Consider the following 20121-nt stretch of genomic DNA (forward strand, 5'->3'; position numbering starts at 1 on the left):
GATGCAAGTTTCTGCCACTGTTAGTTGCTATGTCCTGTGGAAAAGTTACCTGTATTTATCTAGCGATGCTAATAACATCAGCAATAACTGTACGGAGGGTTAATTAAAGAGCACTTGTCTAATTAAGGAGCATTCATATAAAGGACTTCCAGCAAAGATATTTGGGTGCGGAACATTTAAGCGCTGATTTTTGGTTCTATTACAAAGCACCAGGAATGTGAAATTGAGATACTCATAGAGCACTTCTCCTCAAAAGACACTGAGGGGCAAACTTCGCCCAGCGCCAGGACTCACAGCAGCTGCTGAGTCCTTGGGGAGCAGGATGCCAGGTAGAATCACAGAGCGATGGGAGTAGTTTGGCCTCAGCGCCAGCTGGAGAAGGCAAAGGGCTGCTTAACCATCACCACCAGACTCTGCTCACCAGGAACAGCTTCACCAGAGCCACCAGGCTAAAGCACGGTGAAAAACGTAGTTTTCTAAAATACTTCTGCAACACAAAATGTTAGCTATTGAGCAGAAATCATCATCTAACAACATGTCGATATCTTCTTGATGTTTATGAAGACTTAGCACCAAAGTTCCTGGAAAAGCTGGTCTTTTTGCATCTTTAGACACTAAAACACTTTAAAAATGTAGTCATGGATGATTGAGAGTACTTGTCTCTTGTTGCAGTTTTTCAACAGTGAGACAAAACCCAATTTAAGGCACTGAAAAAGAAAACTTTTTGTTTTTCTCAGTATAAATGTGTAAGTGCTTAATTCTCTCCTTTGTAACACAAACCAGCACGGCGCTTCACAGGTTACTGTCTCACTCCAGTAAAACTAGCACAAGCGTGGTCCACCTCTAATGCCTTCAGCTGAATTACTCAGAAACGAAAACAGAAAAAGTAAAGGGAGAACCAAATCTGTTACTCAAGGTTCATTGAAGCTCTAAGTCCCATTAAGTTTTCCAGCATATTACGGTTGAAATAAACGAATAAATAAACATTTAATTAATAAGTAAAGACTACCACCAATCTTGAAATCTCTATAAATCTATCAGTATGGTTTTGGCAGCATGTATTTTAGGAGATGTTTGGATGTATTGCACGATGCTCTTAATTAGCAACTGGAGAGAAATATAAAATGAACCTTTAGGTACTTTGTTCAGCAGTTCCTTGAGATGAGCTCTGAAATGGCATAACACCAGTCAAAATGAGGTTCCTCATGTTTGTATTTTGAACAGAATTACAACTTTGTAACAACAAGCAGCTGCAAATTGCCCTTTCCACCATGTAGCCTGACATAGTCAATACCTGAGCTCCTATTAATTAGGACATACATTATGTATGGCCAAGGTTAGGGGTAAAATATGTTGCCAGAGGATGAAAGACCATGGCTATAATGCCATTTTGTTAATTAACTACAGTATGGGGCATTAAGTTGAGTGGTTTTCACATATGTCATTATATAAAGTCCATTAAAAAAAAAAAAATTCCATCCCAGGGTAAACTAGGTTATGTTTAGTGAGAAAAATCAATGTTGTGATTGCACTTAGCACTGGAATTAGGGTATGAACACCCAGAAGACTGAACTTCCTAAATAAATATGCAGAAGCACAATTTGCAACTCTCCCTCTAAAAAGGGCATAGAGTTTTATATAACAAGGTCAATGGATGAATCAGAATTAAGTCAGACGGTACTGAGCCCCATACATTTTTAAATGCAGCCTGCACGCATATGCAACAAATGTTTTCACTTAAATTTTTATTTACTTAGTGTTTGAGTGCTAGCAGGGAAAAGTCTATTTAATTCCTTACCAAAGATTCGTTGACCTTGTTGTAAGCCTGTGATTAAATATTAATTTTTTAAATCAATAGTGCCAACTTTGTACATAAAAATTGGTAAGTTATACTACCTCAATAAACCCCAAGACCGAGGACCTGGAGGCCAAACTGCTTGACAGTCTCCTGTATTTACCCACCTAATCTATGCAATATATATAGATTTACCATGTTTACTTAAGGGTGGCAGGTACAGTGACAACAGACAGTGATGGCAAACAGCTCAAGTACTCCAGGTTTCCTTCTTACATGGTTCCCTACTCCAAGTGGAAAATTCTCCCCTTTGCCATGTCTGTTTATTCCCGAGTAGATGGTTGTCCTCGCACCGAGGCTTTTCTGCATGGCTCTTCGACCTGCAAGTATCCACTTGTCAGCTTGGAATTCCACCCAAAGTGGAGCCCAAATCTTCTCCTCCAGTGTTATTCTAGAGAATTATCGTATTTTCTGTGGCTCTGTCACTTTGGCTCTGTGCTCCCCACGGTAGCAGCAACTAAACCAAGGCTCCAAAAGTCTACTGCCCAGTAAGAGAAATCACACTTATCTTTTTCTAGATCCAAACACAGACCTGGTTAAATGAGCCACCTACACATGCATGATACCTATGGGCAGCCCCTAATTTTTTGAGTTTGATTGTGTGCTGATCGTGTGACAAAAGCAGACCTTGCAATGAAGATGAAAGCAGAAAGAAAGTCCATGTTGAAGAACACAGGATACCAGAGGTCAGCTTCAATCCCACACCGGACAGAGGACTCCATCTGAACAGGTTTTTGAAGCTTTATGAACACATGGTAGCCAGAACAGTGAACGACTTTCTTGCTTGAACTTCCAAGATCATTAATTCATAGCACAAGAAATCCCTGCAAATCTCTGCCTCATCTCTTTGTCTCAAAATAACCATTTCTCTTTAAATCTCTTGAATGGAGAATTAAAACATTTTGCTGGCATGCAGAACAAGCAGCATCTCAAAGACGTTACAGAAAAAATCTCCAGCAGCTTACCTCGAAACCATTACTTAATTTTTGTCAAGGCCAAGTAAAAATATTTCCTTACACAATCTCATGGCAAATGCATTTTTGTGAATGCGCAATTTCCAAGCAAATATTTCATTTTGAAATTGAAGCTTTTAGTTGTATACAAATATTTCCATTTAGAACCTCATCTTTCTAACATGTCAAACTTAGAAATGATGCTTTAACTAATACATTCAGATCAACTACAGATGAAAATCTTGCTGTTTCATTTCACCATCTTCAAATGGCAAGAAATCTCAGCAGTATTTAGACATAACACTAACACAGCTGATAAAGACAGTAACTGAAAAGCGATTGAATCAGCAATAACCAGAGCTGAAGACGTGATTTATGAATTCAGGAGCTCAAATTATAGTTTCCTATTGAATTTAAATTTTGCATAACTGCTACGGCCATGGAAGGTTCTACCACCTGCAGCAGTGCTATAGAGAGGGCAGATTGCTGAGTACTCCATGCAGTTCTTCACATGCTGTATGATTTTGCTGATGTATCCTAATCTCTTATTCCAGAGAAAGTCATCCTCAAAGCACAGATCCAAGTGGGGCTGTATTGCCTGGGCGTGCTGTGATACAGATAAATAGTCTACCAGCAAAGGAAGAGAAATTACGGGGAGGCTAATGCTAAATTCCTATAACCAGTAAGCTTCATAATATCTGGAATATTTTTCCAGACACTAAGCCTTCTGGTTCCTGTTAGGCTGTTTGTTTTCAGAGGGTTATACTTAGCTGTGCATCTTCTGTGCTCCTCATAAATGCCACGCTATTCTCGGCACGCTGCACTTTGATCCGAGCGCGCTCTGGTTTGAGATCAGTGACCGCTGCTTTGTGCGGACAGTCTCTTCTGCTCACATCTGTTGTTCAAGCTGCTGTGCCGGAAGACTTTTCTTTAGGAAGTATTTGAAACATAAATATTAGAGACAGATGCAGGTTCAGCCTAAGCGGGGGGATCGGCTCATCCGCGAGGCGGTCGCTGGGTCACAGGAGCCGAGCGTGGGCACCTCGTACCTGGGCCGGGGAGAGGATGCTGGTGCTAAATCCTCTGCCTTTCCACATGCAGATCCTCGCCTGTTTATATTTCTCAAGATGGTGTTTCAACTTAACAAATACTGACCCCTTTTGGTCAGTCTTCTCTGGAGCCTCAGTGCTTCTTGAAACTCTTTGCTAATCCTCCCTTAGTTGTCCAGACTAGTAGAAGCCCTTGACATTACTGACTGCAAAGGTCACATTGTACGAATTATTTTACTGTATCTCCCGAAACCCAGGGAGCCTCTCCTGGTGGCCTGTTTCTGGGCTGCACTTTACAGTAATTCTCTAACCTCCCCGAGTTCTGCCAAAAAAATTTCAACTTCTTCCTGCCATGATTTAAGTTCACTCCTTTCCTTCTTTGTTCTCCGAATAAATCAGGAGATTAAAGCCAGCTGCAGGAACCCATAAAACCCAGGCGGGAGACTAACCACAGCAATTAAGCAAGATTTGTTTTATTAAGTAAATCTTTTTCCTTTCATCTTTCTATGTAAAATTAGTTGCTAGATCTCACTGCAGCTCTGAACGGACAGACATCTGTCTGGCAAAACAATATTCATTCAAAGCCCTGTTGCTGGCCTTAGCTGAGAAGCCAAAAGCAGAACGGAAGGGTATGACCTGGTTAGCCGTGTCAGCCTTTCAACTATGCTCCTTTAATTTCCAAAATACGCGAACAAGGTGTGATTAAGCAGCTCCGGCTCTGCTAAGGGAATGCAAGGGCTCAGGTACCAGTGGGCACGTCTTTGCTAGACAGGTTTTCATTTACAAGCCATATGCACAGGTAAGCAGCAAAAGAAAGTCCCATCTCAACTGGGGAATTCACATACTAAATTTATCGGTAACAAATTACCCTTAACAGTAGCATTTCAGATTTTGTTCCCACTAAGAAGGCTAGTCCAAAGGGCCACCCATGCAAGAATTTTGTTCTCTTTGATTTCTAGGCTTACAACATGGTCTGATCGTCAGTAAAAGTGAAGATCTTGCTCCTCAGAGCATCCTTTCTCCTTCAGGCATTTTGTTTCTCACGGAGTATCCAAAAAAGGCCTGCAGGAAACAGCTTCTGTAAAACAGGGTAAACACCCTTTAAAATGTCAAAACGGCTCATCTCTAGGTATTTAGTCCTTGCTCTTCTCTCCTTCCCCTCTTCCTTTCACTGCTGGTCTGTGTGAAACGACTTTGAAAAAAATGCCACGTCAAGCCCCAAAAACCTGAAATATTTTGCTTTGAAAATGCAGTAATCAAATCCCTACACATCTCCAAACCAGAATGCGTAAGCTTTTGAATACAGGTGTAATTCCGCAAGCAGCTGAGCCGGATGTCAGTATTTCTGAAACCTCCTCTGTCAGCTGAATTGGACTAAATTCAGCTTCCACAAAACTGCATATTTTGGTGACTTCACTGTCCATCAAAATTATATAAATTCTTTCCATTGCCAGCGAGGAATCCTGGGATTCAAAACTGCTCAGAGGCTGTTCTTTTGTAGTGTTTCTTACATAACTGTAATTCCCTGAGACACTAGGAAAATCAGCTGTCTTTTATTTCTATGGGAATAGGTGCTTCATAACCCTTAGGAAGCTTTGAAGAGCTCAGCTGCAAGGCACGAAGTGGATGCTGTCAGCTGTATTTTATTTTTTTCTTTCCAAAAAATGAATCCAATGTGCTTTGGGATGTTCCAGTGACAGAGTTCTTTGGTTTGGGCTGATTTCTGTGCTTAACTCTTTGTTAGTATTACCAGTCCTCTTGAGCTGTCAGGTATCCCATTATTATTTTAAAATAAAAAGAAAAAGAGATGCTATCTATGAAGCTTGGCTACCACTACTTAAGTGACAGAGACAGTCATTTAACCTTCTAATATATCTCATAGCAAAACTGCTTTCTCTTCTCCAGAACTGGGTATTAATAGTTCTAGTGAGGGGATTACAGGAAAGGCAGGAGGCAAAAAAAATATAGCTAGATAAAGAAATAAATAAAAGCAAGATGGAACTACACAACACAGAGAATCTGGATTTGTCTTCCAAGCTGAGAGAAAAACCCAATCTGAATTTACAACCCGCTAACATTCTGCCTCCAGCAAATATAAACTCTGTAAACTCCTGACGTTCACAGAAGCTGTCACGGAGCTGCTACTGCATTTAGCTCCAGCTCATCCTGCTTTCAGAGGGAAAAAAAAAAATCATATTTTAGCCCAGATATTACTGAGGGGTTCTCAAATCCTCTGGCTGGGTTATTTAAAAGTGAGGCGGCTCACAGGAGCTCAAATTGCAAGTGGGCTCTTGCACTGGCTACCAGAAGCTCCACTTGCCTCTGCCTTGGCTAATTTTCATTTACTGGGCCACTTAGGTGGCAAAACCATTATTATTGAGTTCGAATTATCAGAGCAGTAACGAGATGTTCCAAGAAGAAAGCAAAATCATGCACTAAATATCTCCAGTTCAGTATACACCTTCATTTTATTAACTCCTCAATCCACAGTAGCTGTCACTAACTCCCACAATTTTACATTAAGTATCGTAGGGTTTAGATAATATTTTTTTTAAGCCTCAACTTCCAGAGTCATTTGGAATGAACCCCCACAGTTATTAAGAAATTGAGAAGAGGGAAAACTAAAAGCAGAGGAATAAGTGTTTTCAATAGCTAGAACCCCATATTTGTTCTTTTTGTAATCCTTAATATTTTTGCAACACTTGAGGGTGGCATCCAAAAATACAAAAATCCATTCACTCTAACTGACTAGGAGACAGTCTGAGTTTGCAGTTTACTTGCGACTTATTCAGCCTTTCCATTTCCTTAAAGAGTAAATCAGTAGAAAAGCTCTTTTATCATTTGAAACTCAAAATAACCAGTGGGTACAAGTCAAAGATGCATCTCATTGACTCTGCAAGGAACTGAAAGAAGTTCATGCGTTATCACATCTCGGTAAAGTCCCTGAAAAGTCTTTGCTACAGGATCAGTATTTGAGTGAATACTCATTTATGAATTCTTTATATGAGGACACATTGGGCATCATACTGTCTGCTCTGCTGTCTGTTGAGAAGCGAGTTGGAATAAGCATCTGTCTCACACCAACACGTGCTTGTAGAGAAAGGCAGAAGAGCCAGAGATGAGCGTTGAGCAAACAAAAAACCTGCCAGGCTGAATCCAGAGTGCAGATTCAGCTGCACATGCTAAATGCAAACTCATTGCCTCCACAGATCTGCTGTATAGAACCATAGACACTTCTTAGATAAGTAAATGCTTTGAGATTATATTCTCTACTACGTGCAGTTTCTATTATTAAAAAAAAAAAAAAAAAGAAAAAGTCTAAGCTGCATATTTGTGACATTCCCCCAGCTGGCAGAGCAACAGCAGTGCCGAGGAAAACACTTACTGTCTGCGGCGGTTATTAGGATTATTACTTAGACCCCAAGTGACTTTCTGAAGTAATCTTCCCGTGCAGCCCCTTTGTGTTTCTAATCCCGTCCACACTCCTCCTCGGCAGCTGGTATGAATACAGCTTTTCCTTCAGCCACGAGAGAAGTATTTCCTTTTCCCTCGGACAAATATAATATTGCCGAGATCAACTGCTAGAAAGAGGAAGGGGAAGCTGTGCTTAAAACATCAAGAAAGAGAGGAGCCGTTCAGTCAAATAATTGTTTCGAATGTTATATACTATACTGATTATCAGGTGGTTCATCCCCAAAATGCAGCACTGTATACTTCGGACTCTAACTAGCCTAATTTAAGTTGACTCAAGGATGGAGCATTTTCCCATTGCCCTGGAGAGAACTCCCTGGAGTACGGAGCAGCATCAACCAGGGGCAAACCGCTGGCACAGGGCAGCCCAAAACTGCAGTCAACAAAGAGGAAGGATTGCTAAGAAGGGTAACTCTAGAATAAACCAAGAGTTACAGCAACATGCTTCCTTTATATCCCTCGCACCATGACTCCAATATTGGGTAACGGTTCTTGCTTTGCTCATCATTATCCTCACAGTTGCATATAGTCCCTTTAAGGCACATTGACGCTGCTGCTGTTCTTGATTTTGTTTCGGAACCAGCACACCTCGTGTTGTAATCTGCATGCAGGAGTGTGATAGAAATGCTGCAAAGAAGGTCTGGGGGGGTACAGCAGACAGAACTGCTCCCTTTTATGTCTGAATTGAGTCTTAATCTAGTAAATGCTGGCAGTGATCTGTACTACAGCCTCCAAATCGGGTTCTTTCATGCTTTAGGTTTACGCAGCAATAGCACAAATCCTTGTGCCCTGAGGCAGCTGCTGGTAGCTTGTGTATTTAGTTACAGATCTGAAGCCCCCGAGACTTCAGTTAAGTCAGCGAAACCACTCCTGCCGGCCTCCAAGGCCTTGGCTCAGGCGCGTGAGGTGCCCGTGGGTTTGCACGGGGTGGGCAGCCGCCCCGGCAGGGCCAGCGGTGCTGCGCGCGGGCCGGACAGGCCCCGGGGGCTCGGGACGCAGAAGGCCCCGCTAATAAATCACGATGGGATGTGGCCCAGGGAGTTCAAGTAACGTACAAAACTACTCTCATCCTCCTGCAGCTTCTTCTGTGTGCTTGTCATTTCTCTGTATCCTTGGCTGTTGCATACCACATAAATCTCAGTGGTTTTATCTAAGGCCTTTCAAACAAGGAAGTGAATGGCTTAGGAGACGAGCAGGGGGTTGCTAAGCATTAAATAGGCTGGTGCGTGCAGCTTCTTCTGTGCCAAAATCTTGTATATGCTTGTCCACAGATACAGAGTATTTAAAACACAAAGTTCTCTCGTTTCTCTCCACTTCATCTTTTCCATGTCTGTTCCTCCACATTTACTTTCTCTTGGCTTTATATGCGTCTGCATCTCCTCTTGTAACAACCCTTTTTCACTTCTTTCACATTTATTTTCACCTTTCCTCTAGAAATTTGACTAAACCAGCCAAGTGACCACTGAGTTACAGTTCAAATTCCAGCCCACCCATCCCAGCTCTGGGCACCCTGAATCCAGACCTGGACCTTCAGCTTCTTATTCGCCTGACCTCAGCCTGCAGTTGTGTCACATCACAGTGAACAGGCATTCATTTTGGTTTGTTCTCCAAAAGTAACATAATGCCAAAAAAAAAAAAAAAATCTGGTACGGTTGTTTTCACTAAGCAGGGACTCACAGCCAACTCACTGAGGCTGCCAGATGATAAAAACATGAGGGGTCCTCTTTAGACTGGGAAGTTTTTGTGTCCAAAAGCAACTGCTAAGTTAAATTAAAAATTTCTCTCAACTCCTACAGAATTCCTTAGTGGAGAAACTGTATCTCCATCTCACGTTTACACCTGCCGTTCCTCCGAATCAGTTACCCGCTCCTCTTTGGGACACGCTGTTTCTGGCTTTGGGACGCACTGTCAGAAAGCTGACCTGTCCTGCCTGCGTCTAAATAGCCCTGACTAATGTATCCCAACAAAGGGAGCCCCTTAAAGTCTTTCCACATTAGGTAAGTGGCGTCCAATTCCTGTTAGAGAAAATCAGGAATAAATATCAACTACAAGTGGAATGAGCCTGTCCAGCCGTAGGACTGTCACACTGGAGAATTACACAAGAGCCGAGGCAGCAATTCACTTGGAAGCTGCTTTCCCTTTTGTATGTTGGGTTTGTCTTACTCCAGGCTCAAGCATCTAATTGTAACAGCAATTACTGCTGTGAAGCGACTCAACCAGCTCTGGCTCCTCTGCCCGCAGAGGGATGTCAAACCATCTTTAACACTAATTACAGACTGTCAATGAAAGGGCTTTTCCTGTAGAAACTGACCAGCAAGAAAGAAAGGGAATAAGAACTGCCATCGAAATAATGCATGGCTTGACGCTTTTTTAAACAAGGCACTGTTTGCCCTTTTTAGAAATGCTGAGAAGTTTTTGCATGGAGATGGGGTTGCCTTAGGAGTGAGTGGGCAGATGTCTGTGCCTTAGAAACCACGAGCTGTGGAGTTCCAGGAGCACGTTTTACACCCTTAATTTGCCAGGCCCATTTAAGTCATCAATATCATCTCAACAACCATTGCTGGACATGCCCAAGGGCAACAGTTTCCTTGGCATATTATCAGCGATTTCAACAGGGCCTTTAAAAGACCCTTTTTCTGAGGCTGAGCTTGCACTCGAGGACAACTGTGGACTCTTGAAGCCGTAACAGAGTGAAGTCTTGAGAGGTCAACACACTGCTGAGCTCCTTTGACATACTGCAGGAATCAGCGGGAAGATTCTGGGATGTATCAAAAGAAAACCAGCTGTCAGTGAAAGCCAGGGGCAACAGCTTGTTCCTGGATGCAGATAATAAGGTCATGATATACTTAAAACAAGAAAAAACACCCACAAGATAAAATAGATCAATACATTTGTGACTCTCATTTTGCTTATTCTTTCTCTTTGTGAGGATTACAAATCAGCATAAATCAGATTCCCTTTACCATCTCCTGGGAAGCCTTTTTTTTCCCCTCGATGACTCTCCCCAAAAGTCATTTCAATTCATCCAACTGCAGCCAGCTACTAACTGCAGGGATGAAAATCATTTTGTTTCAGCTTGATGCAGCAGAAAAAGCACTAGACCTAAATACCATATGACAGGGCAGAATAGAAGCACCTGATTTAGGGTTGCACAGGCTTCAGCAGCAGCAAAGGATTTGCGTTCTGAAAATGCTGAAGCAGCTACTCCCAGCACGTTGAGCCAACAATGCATGCATGGATAGGTGAAAACACACTGAGCATGCCCTGCAGTCAGACTTGAAGTGCTGCTATAGAACCTCCGTCGTGCCCTCTAAAGTTCTCCTGCCTCCTATGGAATTTCTGTTTATAGTTCAAGCCATCTCTAGAGACAAGAGTCTTAGGCTGTGGAGATAAGGTTGGAAATGTCATGAGAACATCATAATGGTTCAAAGAGCAGCTGCTGAACAAAAAGACGACTAATATATGGCGTTATAAATCCTGCCTCCCCTCTCTTCTAATTTGGGGGCACCTGATTTCATAACTTTCATATGCTCAGGATTTGCAAAGTTGCTGCACATGATTTTTGGGGGCCAAGGACCAAATAAAAGCAGTGTGGGCTTGCAGCGATCCTCCACTCCATTTCTATGCTATTCTGCAGAGTACTTCTAGAAGCAGGTGAGAAAAACTTGGTCTACAGCCCTGCTCTTGTTCCAGTAATGACACGCGTGTCCTTGTGAGGGATGTTTCAGCACTGGTCCCTACCTGCCAGAAGCTGATGACGCTGCTCAGCAGCCACGGGGGGTGGTGGTACTGGACTCGCACGTTACACGCACCAGCCTATTTAATGCTTAGCAAACCCCTACTCGTCTCCTAAGCCATTCACTTCCTTGTTTGAAAGGCCTTAGATAAAACCACTAAGATTTATGGGGTATACAACAGCCAAGGATACAGAGAAATGACAAGTACAAAGAGGAATATGAATAACATAAAGAAGAGGCCATTATTCTATGTACTGAGGGAAAGTGTTTCTGCTCCTTACAAAAGGAAGGATTTATCTTCCCCTGATCAGAGGTGACAAAGTTAGAATGTTAATGCTAGAAAAACACAGGGAGGGCAGGAAGAAGGCTGCTAGCAGTTTCACTTTGATTTCATCAGCCCATCATACAATTATACATTTATTTTTTCCTGAGCAGCACATCCAGAGTATCCCAGGGGAAAGACAAATTACCAAGTCTCACAGATCTTTCTACAAAATTCCAAACATATTTCAGTCAAGCAAGACACCAATGTTCTCAATCTCCTGTCCTTTAAGCCTGACACAGCTCATGTTACTGATTTCAAAGGGGACAAGACTGGTCATCAGGTCCTAAGTCTTCTCTCAGTGACTTAAGTTTTCTGCAGACACAATTCAGGGCCAGCTGTGACTCTACCTTGTCGTGGATGACCATCAGGTCAGGCCTCTAGTACCTAAGCTCCCTTAAAATTATAGCACCTTCTCTTCATCCATCACTAGGTCTTCTACTCCCATGCTCCAGTCCATCTATCCCTGTGAACTTGCAGCTGGGGATGCTTATTAGCTCTCAGCAACGTCTACTACATCACAAAACGTCACGTACATGCAATTATAACACTTCTGCAATGAACCTAGCTCATATGCACCTACTCTATACTCTGCTTTAATGCTCAAGGCGCTGAGTTCAGTGTAAATGCAAGCATGTCAGTGTGAGCGTACTCCCAGCAAACGCAGAGATCATAAGGCAACCCAAACGAGACCGGAGATTGGGCTGTATCATTAGTAGTAGTAGAAATAGCAGCCTCAAGAGAAAAGATAGAAGCCTTGCTACGCTGTCATAGTAATGCATTATTAGAGAGTTTATACGTTAAAAAGGTTTGTTAAAGGGAAAAATTTACACCATGAATTGCTGGAAGAGCCCTGATTTCGTTTGGATCAAAATATTTAAGGTCTAGGCATTACCTACTTGCACACAAAGCTGAAAATTTATCACAGTCCTACAGACCTGCAGTTTCTGTCGTTGGCAGGGAAAGTGGGTGCCAATTTTCAGCATGGAGAACCACTAGGCTGAATAAATATTAACAGCACAGCTACATTATACAGAACAAAGCTGCTGTGACGTTAATATGCAAAAAGTGTGCCAGCCTTACTATAAACCAGTATTGCCAAGTTGCAATACAGTAGTATGCTGTCCACAAGACCATTTGTGACTTCATTTCATGCCATATGCTGGCAGGCCATTTTCTACCTTTTAACGATATTTTTAGGCCATCCTTTCAGCATACAAAAAGTAGCAAAAGAAGATGAGACAGACTATTTCAAATGTTGAAATATTGGTACTGAAAGGTAGTAGTGGAAAATATTTGAAAAATCTCTCAAAATTGACACTGAATTAAGTATTTAAGTTGGGTATGTAAGTCTAGGACACTTTTCCTAGTACCAAATAGACACATGTGAGGTACAGAGCTGGACTGCAGGACCAGCTTCTTCATCTGCCAGCTGAAATACAGATACTACAGTATGCTTCCAGTTGTCATCTAATTTAGTCTTTTACTACCACCCCCCATTCCCTCAATCCAATTTTACTAATTTTTAAGAACCTTTGCCCTCCTAATCCTATTACATTGATGATTTAAAAAAAGACTTTGCTGCAAGTGATTCAGAAAACAAACATTCCCCCTGCCGCCTGCTTCTACTCCTTCTTCCCCCCCAAAATGATGACCTTCCATGCTGACCCCCCAAAACTCTTCAGCACTTTGGAATTTCTTTGAAAATAAATGCTTATTTTTTCCTTTTTGTGCAGCCTGTCTGGCCGGAATTTCCCAACCTCTGCTTGCAAGCGTGGCATTTGGAAGACCACTGACCTATTTTTTATTTTTTATTTGTACCTGTGCTATTCACAAAGCTCAAGGCCCCAGGACGAATGCATCTCCCCCAGCGCATGCCGGATCCTCTACTGGCTAACGACATTTGTCTAAAGCTTCTGGTAAATACAAGGACTGTGAGCTGAGCTGCAGTAATACCAAGGGTAATGTGAGGTTCACGAAGGCAATAAATCCACCCTGTGAATAGTAGTGGGGAGATTTACTTTTTAGTGATAAGGCAGAGAGTTGAAAACTGGGAGGTTATGAAATCATTACTGGATGAAAGAGGGGTTTAAAAGAACAAAAATGTTATATTTATACATTTGTATTAAAATTTTTACAAGTGGAGTCGAATGAGGGAAGAAAAGCAGCGAAACAGTATTTTTATTCCCTTAGCTGAATATTCGTAGTATATTTTAATTATTAGAATTTGCCCTCTATATGCATGTTAAATGAGGCTTTGTAGCAGCAGGAAATAATGGGAATCTTGCAAAAATAGGGAGTCACCTTGCAGAGGCAGAACAAAGCACGTGAGCTGATCTGTGCCTCTTTGTTGTGATTTCCATAGGAGAATGAAAAGGCTGCTTTCGCAGACACGGCTCAGGCCTACGGGCACACGGGCTGAAAAATAACACCACCTTTTCATTTGCAATCTGAACAAATTTAACGTAGAAGCTATTGATGGAAAATGAACTTTGAACCTCACATTTCTATTTTTGCCAGGGTAGAGCTGCACTTTAAGTCACAGGCTATATTAATGCAATAAGCGCATTTGTCTCTAGCAGGCCTGAAAAATAAAGCACTGAAAAGTAACATATGGAATACGCCTTGGGCAAGAAATTTTCTTCTGGTATTGCTGTTTCTCTAATAAAATTGAAATCATGGCATGAGTGCACATGTTCCTGTAAAGTGTTTCACAGGGGGTGGCCTAAAATAGAGGCACCCAAAAATCACAGATTCTTTTTTTTTTAAGATATTGCTAATTGGAACTGTTCAAAACACAATTATGTGGCATTTCTAAACTCTTGAGATGTGGAGTTCTTTCTATGTCCTTCCGAGTTCTCCACTTCTGAGTCTGTCCTTTCAAATCAAATTCTTGGGGAAATTTATCTGAATTTCCTCCGTAAATGTTATAGGAGCTCGAAACTTCGTTTTATAATGGGAAGTTGCAATCCTCCCGCCATCCCACAACTGCAGCAGGGGATGCTCCTGTGAAAAAAGTCACCGAAATCGAAATTCCATAGGAAATTGTGACAGCAATATTGATGTTGGAAAGCATGGCAGGTGCAGACCTACAATTCTACAAATTCAACCGAGCTTGTTTCCAGGCGCATTAAATAACTGGGAGGGGTGTCCGGCTGGTTCTTTGGCTGTTATCACTGAACAGACAGATAAGTGGACCCCAACCCAGACACACACGTCTTAGCGAGCCTGTATCAAATTAAAGCTTCCCACTAGTACATCTTAGGCCTTTGAACCTCTGCTCTAATATTATACAGAGTTATCAGTATTTCTCCTGCTTTAGGCAGTTCTCTGGCTTAATTTCCCCCTGTTCGTACAGGCAGAGTATAACTACCTGACCTCAGAGCTGTGTTGCAGTCTGACAGTCAATATTAGTAAAGAGCTGTAGGGCAGAGGAGCGATAAGACTCTAAGTACAAGGACTACAGAAGAGCCCCAGGCACTGAGATTACCTTTACTTTCTAACATCTCTGATGCAAAGTCCCAGACAAGCAACATGGTTGTCTCATGCTCAGTAAAAATTCATGTTCTTCTGTTCTCAACCCAGTATCTAGCTGAGCTGAAAACTGAACAACCTGGAAAAAAATGATTCCGGCGAGCAGGCTGTGACATTCACGAGGGCTTTCCCTCTCAGAAAGAGCAGTGCCATAGGTCTGCCTGGGCAAGAAATGCCCAAGCAAACAATCTAGCTTCCATTGAGTCTATTTTGAGTTCAAACTCATAGTGTCAACAGTTCCAAAGGCAAGTGCTTTCTGGTTTCTTGTTTCACACTTAGAGAGTGGCTGATGGAAAACCTACGCAGGGGGAGAACTGGAGTCTCCGAAATGCTACAGAACAGGAATATTTTGCGACAGTTTCATGCAACATCAAACCGCTTCAAATAGAACTGCAGTACACCCAGTCTCTTATTTTAGCTCTTTAGTTACACACAGTGATCCATAGGAACTAGAGATATCGCCTCCATATTTTTACCCCCAAAGTTATGTGTAAACGAAATGGGTAACTTTCCAGCTTCAGTTTTCACTGGGAATCAGTTATTAGAATGGCAGCATATCTGTGCAGATTTGCCCTACCACTCAGGACACTGATTATTCCAAGGTACAGTGTTGCCTTGATACAAGAGTTCAGTTTTCAGTGCCTGAAAACCTGCATAAAAATGTACTGAGCAGAGACAGCAAGGGCTGGAGTGGCAAAAACCCTCGGCTCCAAGGTAAGCGGAAAAGACAGAGGTTTGGAACTGCTCAGCCCCCAGGAAACAAAGAAAGGTTTCATGAAGAAACACCAGATAGACTATACTGTCATATTTACAACAGTTAAGAGACTCCCAGAAGTCCATGCATGATCTAACTCCAAGAAAGAATATTTGTCTGTACTGATGTATAACCTATAACAGAACAACTTAATCAACTAAGAAGCTGAAAAAGCTGGGATGAAGGTTGCACTCCTAAAGGTTTCAAACCTCCTGGTTCTAATAAAATACAGAGAAGTGATTTTTTTTCCCCCCTTCTTTGCAACTGTTAGCATCAGATTCATCAAGAAATATCTAGCATGGAACCTAAAACTTGTGTTTATACCATATGTCTATGTGGTATATGTAGTACCTTATGTAAAATAGTTAGCATCAGCAAACATGTCTTGTGAACTGCAAAACAGAAATAAATTCTATTCTGTATATGTTTTGGCAGCAAAAATGTTTTGCATAAACTCTGGATTCCATGGGTATTATCACCGTGTGAAGGGACACGTGCAGTTCTTCTGAATCTGAAGCAGAAATATAATTAATTAAATGGAGGAGACAATGAACAACAAAATTCAACAAGTCAAGTTGCGATTAATGTCCTGTTCCCTTCCGAGAGTTTAGGTAATGAATCTGATTTTACACTTCATGTTTTCAGCGATGCCTGCAGAGATAAAGTAATGGAATGTCCATTACCCTGGTGGAAGATTGACATATTCTCATAAAACGATTTGTGATTGAATAAATAGCATTGAACGAGGAAAAATCAAGAGCATACAGCACATATAAAATGTCCATAGACATCTCATTTTTTCTATTCAGCAGGAAGCAGCAATGCAAGCAGAGAACTGCAGGGTATATTAGGAGACATTTGTGCATTTCAGCATTTCTGTCTCACCTGAAGGTGCTTGATAAATCCAATGCATATAAATAAAAAGGAGAGGGAATGGAGCACAGGCAATCCCTGGTGCTGATTTTTCATTGCTAAAGTTCTAATTCAAATACAGTTCATATTAGTATTATTTATGGATGATTATCCAAGGTGTAGCATTGCAGGCAGGAAAAGCATTTTAGTTTCTGATCCAAGCTGTGCCAGCACTGTTTTCTACAGGGCAGGCAGCTCAAAAAGGCTGAACGACTGACCCAAGGTCATACACTGATGAAATAGAAACCAAACGAACAGAACACATAACACCTGATTTCCCTTCGCATGCTGTCTCGTACACCATGAAATCTAATGTTATCAAGTGAGCGGTTTGGATATTTGAGTTGGGAGTGTGTCCACTTACAGCAGGAAAAATCTCCTGTTTACTGGGCTCTCCAAGCAAAGGTCAAAGAGCAAATAAATGACAGTTAAATCAAGACCGCTTCGGCTATGAATGCCTGGCTGAGATGCTATTGACAACACTCACAGCTTTCCTTCTTCGTACTCCGCAGCCATGCAAACAGATAAAGGATTCCAGGTCAGAGGCATTTCCCAAACCAATTGTGCAATCCCAGACACAAACAAACAGTGAAAGCTGAGCCTTCTGATACCTCTATCAGTCCAGAATATTTACATTTGGGGTTTTTTGTCACAACTGATACTGACATGGCAATTTTCTCTCCTAGTCTGCAAGTTACTCGGTTTATGAAACTGTCCATCCTTCATGACACACGCAGCAACTTTTACAAGATGGAAATCCATTTTTTTTTAGCATGCCAACATCAAATATTTTACGAACGTAATTGGATGATGTGGCATTTCTAAAAAAGCTTTAGAAATTGTGCACTCATTTCGCCTCCCCATTTCAGGATGGGATAAGCTTAATGAGTGGTACAGAACTGCACTAGAATAAGCTGAGCCTGTTTCTGATGTGCCCTTAACTCACCTACAGTGAAATTCATCCCTTACGCAGCACCAGCCTGAAGCCTACTGACCATTTCGGTTATCAAAAGAGGATTAGGACATTTAAGTAGCACAGAAGCTTTGCATCTTCCACCTACTTTCTTCATGAATTTTTGCATTAATGGGAGGGAGCATTACATACGAGCGTACAAGCTTCTCAACAGGGCTGTGTCAAAGTTTGGGAGCAGACAGGTCCAACCACAGAGACTGCACGGCCTCCCCAATGCTGAGCAGCAAAATGTTGCTTGCTTGTGTGCTGAGAAAGGATTGGAATTCAGATAAACGGAAGTGAAAACTAAGTAGTGCATTTTTCCTACCTTTTCATTATTATAAGGGGTTTTTTAACTTGCTGGTTTTGAGTTGGTTCTCAAAACCAGTCTTGAATAGCTTCCTACGTACTATCGTTCAAATAGAACTTAGAAGCAGTTCTTGAGAATATCAGCAACCCAGATCACATAAACAAAGGTATTTAAGAGAGAAAAATGAACAGCTCCCATTAATTAGCAGCTATTTACTCCTTCGAATAAGCAAATGCATAAAAATGAAAACTGGAAGTCACCCCATCATCACAAGCCATGTTAATCTCTGATACCGTGCCACATAAAACTTTACAAACTTTATTTCTTAGCACTTTATGTGTGCATGTAGGCGGACTTTTATCTAAGGATCTGAACAAAGTGTACAAGCATTAGCTAATTAGATTTCTTGCAACTCCTCTAATATCAGAAGCACTTAGAAGAGAGATAAAGGTAAGGTTAAACCACAGAGCCAGGTCTCATGAGACGCGTGCATCAAACAGAGCTCTACCCCAGGCAGCCCACACAACTGCTGGACTTTGCCGATGTACCAGCTCCATCACGGCATTTTTTCCAGCTCTCATAGGTAGGTTTTTTTGCTCTGTAGTATTATATGCCCAGAGGCACCACTCACAATCAAAACACTAAAACTGAAGAACCACCTCTTATCATTCATACAATTAAATCTCCTAGATGGCTGCTTAATGCTTGTATGGGAGTAGAATGGCAAAGAATGTAGTGGGTACACGGAAACTTGCAGAGACGGTAGCCTTCCACTCCCAACTAGCAGAGATTAATTGCACATCTAATCCTCTAAGTGCAGAACCAGCTTATTGTCATTATTTCAAATTCACAAATTGTTAGGGAATATTCATTTAGCAGCCAAAATGTAAGTCTCACTACTTCACAATTCACTGAAGATGAGACGACAAAAAAGGAGGAGTGAAGGAAAGGGACAGCCAGGAATGGAACAAGGCTGTCCTAATTCTCCTCTTTAACTTCATGGAATGTTTGAAAAGAAAAAAGAATAAATGCAATCTGAGGATAAGGAGGTCTAGTCTCCAAACCAGACATACGTCTGCTTCTCATTAGAGTTTCTGGGAGATGTAAGCAAGCATCTGTCAGGAGAACCAGACCCTATGAAAAAGTAGGGATATAAAAACCCAGATCACTTCAGAGAGGCAATAAAAACAATACGGAAAATTTATAACATCCGATGTAATTGTTCAAAGGTAACTGCTCCAAGGACTCTTATGAGGCTTGTAAAGGTTTTTCAACTGATAAAAAAGGTACACCGCTTTTAAGATGGGATAATTTAAAGCACTCTTCAATACAGCTTTTGCAGAAAAATAGGATACTGATGATTGTGTTGGTTGCTGACCTGCTCATGTAAATTTAAACAGAAACTGTTCTTGCTAATAAGATGTGGTTGTATTTCATTTTGCACAAAACATTTTTAAAGAGAAAATCCCATCAATTCCTTTAAAATTCAAGTGTTAAATGCTAAAAAATAAGTTCACAGGTTCTAGAGCGACAGCTTGGTTTGGCTGGGTGCAAGAAGACATCTACTGTCTCTATCTGCGACATTTTCAGAACTTCATGCAAGAAAGGTAGGACATCCGTACGGACCTGAGCCCTGCAACGCCAGCTCAGCCTGGCGTGTCGACAGCTCAGGACGCTCGGCTTTGATCACGCAGCTCAGGGAACCCGGACATCTGGTACTTGGAGCTGGGGACCAGGAATGACGTGGTCTAGTCCTTTCCCTGCTGTTTACTCACCCTGTAACCAAGTTGTTTAACCTTTTCGTGCATTGGTTTATCCTTTAAGTAGAACAAGCATGAGCATAACTTTAAATACCGTAGAAACATGCTGCTAAGGCTTAAAAGAAAGCATTTAATTTTTAACCAAAAGTCAGTATAAAAAAACCATTTGAAATTATCATTGTTGGCAAAGAGTACAGCGCATTTGGAATTCTACTGTATTCTTGGAAACTGTATTAACACCTGAAAAGTAGTTTTACAGGTCTATTTTATAGGTTATACATAAAATAATTCCTAGCTTCAGGAGATTTAAATTTAAGATATTATTTTTCCCTTGAAAGTATTAATTTGCCTCTGAATACCTTCTTAGTCTATTCCATATCTTCAGAATTCTTCTCTGTTATTAACAATGCATCATTTCACCTCATTTTTGTTTTAATCATAAGAGAATCAGGCCAGGTATTTATGCCTTTTTCTGATAAACGTTTTGCTTCAATATGTGAGTATATAAATAT

General features: G+C 41.4%; 1 protein-coding gene across 1 annotated transcript in view; it reads right to left on the bottom strand.

Moving 5' to 3' along the window:
• TMEM132C (transmembrane protein 132C) overlaps positions 1-20121 on the bottom strand; it is a 177895-nt gene that overhangs the window by 78528 nt on the left and 79246 nt on the right. The gene's annotated exons all lie outside the window — the stretch shown is intronic.

This window comes from Caloenas nicobarica, chromosome 16 (assembly GCF_036013445.1).
Source record: "Caloenas nicobarica isolate bCalNic1 chromosome 16, bCalNic1.hap1, whole genome shotgun sequence".
In the NCBI taxonomy this organism is placed as follows: Eukaryota; Metazoa; Chordata; class Aves; order Columbiformes; family Columbidae; genus Caloenas; species Caloenas nicobarica.